Source organism: Salvia hispanica, chromosome 6 (assembly GCF_023119035.1).
Source record: "Salvia hispanica cultivar TCC Black 2014 chromosome 6, UniMelb_Shisp_WGS_1.0, whole genome shotgun sequence".
In the NCBI taxonomy this organism is placed as follows: domain Eukaryota; kingdom Viridiplantae; phylum Streptophyta; class Magnoliopsida; order Lamiales; family Lamiaceae; genus Salvia; species Salvia hispanica.
This window is the reverse complement of record NC_062970.1, coordinates 541,098-544,731: the sequence shown is the minus strand read 5'-3', so window position 1 is coordinate 544,731 and position 3,634 is coordinate 541,098.

The window sequence follows — 3,634 nt, the reverse complement described above, 5'->3', positions numbered from 1 at the left end:
CAGTTCGACAATTTTGGCTTCAAATTTCTCCTTTATAAATTGTCGATCCACCTCCACATGTTTGATTCTATCATATTGAACCGGATGTTTTGAAATACTAATTGCGGCCTTGTTATCACAAAACAACTTGCATGGTTGTGATAAGTGAAGATCAAGTTCTGCCATGAGTCTCTTCAGCCACAGTATCTCATCACAGTGAGACCACTTCTTATTCCTCGAAACTCTGCTTCAGCATTAGACAGTGCAACCATCTTTTGCTTCTTGCTTCTCCAAGTGACAAGTTTTCCTCCTACAAAAGTAAAATACCCTGCGGTTGATATTCTATCATTGGGGTTTCCAGCCCAGTCTACATCAGTGAACCTATGTACTTCTAAATTACCGTGTTTCACAAACAACACTCTATGGTCTACTGTCCCCTTCAAGTACCGAACAATTCTCATAACTGCTTCCAAATGATCTTCTTGCGTGCATGTATGAACTGGCTGACAACTCCTACCGCATTTGCTATATCCGGTCGGGTATGTGAAAGATAGATGAGCTTTCCTACCAATCTCTGATATCTCCCCCGGTCAGTAAGTTTTGCTCCTTCACATATTTGTAATCCGTGATTCTGTATCGTCGGAGTGTCTGCAGGCTTGCAATCCATTATCCCAACTGCCACGAGTAAATCGAGCACATACTTCTTCTGATTGATGAAGATTTACCCGGTTTGACCTCAGAACCTCAATGCCCAAGAAATACTTGAGAGGGCGAAGGTCCTTCATCTCGAACTCCGTGCACAAGTTTTTCCTTAGTTCGCCTATCTCCTCTTGATCGTCTCATGTGATAATCATGTCGTCAACATAAATGATGAGGTACGTAATCTTTCCATCCTTCTTCTTGAGAAATAGTGTATGATTAGAATTAATCTGCTTGTATCCATATTTCTTCATCACTTCGTAAATCATCCGAACCAATCCCCAGGAGACTGCTTTAGCCCATACAATGTTCTTATCAGCTTGCATACTTCACCAGGCTGAAACTCTTCAGTGAATCCGGGAGGAGGAACCATGAACACGGGTTTCAGCAGTTCACCGTATAAGAATGCGTTTATGACATCAAACTGGTGGAGAGGCTAGTCTTTGTTTACTGCAATCGAGAATAATACTCGTACAGTATTGATCTTTGCCACTGGAGAGAAAGTTTCAGCATAGTCAACTCCATATGTTTGGGTATATCCTTTAGCCACAAGTCGAGCCTTATATCGGTCAATTGAACCATTTGGTCTCCGTTTGATGGTAAACACTCATCTACATCCCACGGCCTTGACTCCTTTTGGTAGTTTTCCCTTCTCCTAGGTATTGTTTCTCATCAAGGTTTTTATTTCTGTTAACATAGTCTCTCTCCAATGCTTATGCTTCATTGCCTCTTTGGTAGTCTGTGGAATCTCCTCTTCTTCATATAGTGCTAACTCAAAAGCTCGTACCATATTCGTCGGATTTTCTTGGAAAAAATTTGCCACTCTATATCTGCTTTTTGCCCCAATCTTCTCAGGAGACTACCTTTTAGTAGGGATATCTCGAGTACTCTGGTAAGGGTTTAGGGCAGGACATCTCTCCCTGTATCGCCATCTATAGCATTCTTCTCAGTCTCTGTATCGTTATTACTCCCTCTGTCCCACAAAATATGTCACACTTGTGGGACAACACAGGATTTTAGGAGGTTTTGTTTTGTGTGTGAAGTGGAGAGAGAAAATATAATTTTTATATTAAAATGTGAGAGAGAACTTTTACCAAAAATGGAAATGTGATATCTTTAATGGGACAAACTAAAAAGGAAAGTGAGACATCTTTTTTTCTTCAAAGACTGGTTTCGGACATAACTCGAATATTGGTTGAGGAAGATCAGGAAGGTGCGGTTGAGGTGACTCTAGGGAGGCTTGCTCGGGTGGATCCTCAATCGAAGGGCTTGGAGGTGGCACAAACCAACTTAGACAATCCTCATGATTATTTGTAGGATCATTATTTTCTCCCTCTGACTGCTAAGGGTCAGTTTCTAGTAAATTACAGTTGATAGTCTTGGGTCCGGATGTAATTGCAACGGTCAAGCAGTTCTTCAACGGAGCTTTCCTTCCCCGAAGTATTACGGCGACAAATATTGTTCTCATCCCCAAGAAGGCATCACCGAGGACGTGGGTTGATTATCTCCGAATGATGCGATTAAGATTGATATGGCCAAGGCATATGACCAAGTCCAGTGGCCTTTCCTCCTCAAGGTCTTAAGGCGTATGGGCTTCTCGGATACATGGGTTTCCCTAATCGAGAGATGTGAGGGGACTTGCTGGTTCTCGATCCTCGTCAATGGAGCCCCTTCGGGCTAATTTCAAATACACCCGATGTGGTGAAAAACGTTATAATTTGGGGTCTAACTACGTTTCCTAAGCCTTGGTGTGTGAAGAAAATCGCTAGATCGAGGAAATGCTGAAGGAGATGGTCTAGCGAAAGAATGAAGTAAAGTGAGCAGGATTTAAAAGAAAAGAAGGCGTGACAGAGGGAAGTCAATAGCTGAGGGCATCAAAGTCTATCTATACCTCGCTGGGCCCACTCTAACGCCTATATATAGAAGAGCATGCAACGCACATCGGAGGACTTTTTCACTCTCTTCTTAGCTCACACACATTACACACACTTGGGAATGGGAGATCTGGGGTAGTCGGGTACGAAGGGTTACTTTTCTTTAGAAGTTTCACAGTTGCAACACCGTCCGAGTGTGGACGAAGATACAATCTCTCTTAATTTCAGTTGTTTTACTCTTTTTGCTGTCGAACTTCACTTTTGGGAGTCGACTTGGCTGTTGATGATACTCGTTATCTTTTCGCTTTGTTGAATCGTGTTTAGCTGTGATATTTTGAGTTGATTTACATAGATCTCGCTGCTGGAAGTTTATTTTTACAAGTATTATGTCGATCTCTGTTTTATTTTGATGTTATGGTGTTTGATATGGGAATCGGTGATAGATCTGTGGCTTATTGACTGATTGGAGGTTGTTGTTCGAATTAGAAGTGATGAAGTATTTCTGTTGGTTGGAGTTTGTGTCGGACGCTTGGATCCGGAGTGGATTTAGCGTCTGAGGTTGGATCCGAAGTGAGAAAAGGAAGTTGTTAGATGGATTTGAGTTTTCTTCTTGTTTTCTGTTTTGCTTCGTCTAGCGTCTGCAGATCTGTTCAGTTCTTCGTTGATTATGCATAAATTTGACTTAGATCTAGTTTGCTCTGTTTGATTTCGTTCATGTTGATTTTCTTATGAGTTTTTACGCAATTTGGTTGTAGAAGATGATTTCGTTATTGTTAGTTAGTACGAGAGTTAGTTATTACGCGACTTTTCGTCCGTACTCTGCTTTTTTCAGTCATGGTCCCTACAGTTCGTTTATTTCCTAGGTCTAGGTAATTGGAGCAGTTTTCTTAGATCTAGTAATTGAGCAGTTAATTTTCTCGCAACGTTCTCTTGTTACTTCGCCTAGGTCTAGCTCTTAGCGTAGGAGTTTTAAGATTCCCAAATCAAGTTTAATTTGTTTCCTCAACCCAAGAAAGAATGCGTAGCAGCAGCCAACACCAAAAACACTTCCAAATCCTTGAACATGAGTATTACGCATCCTT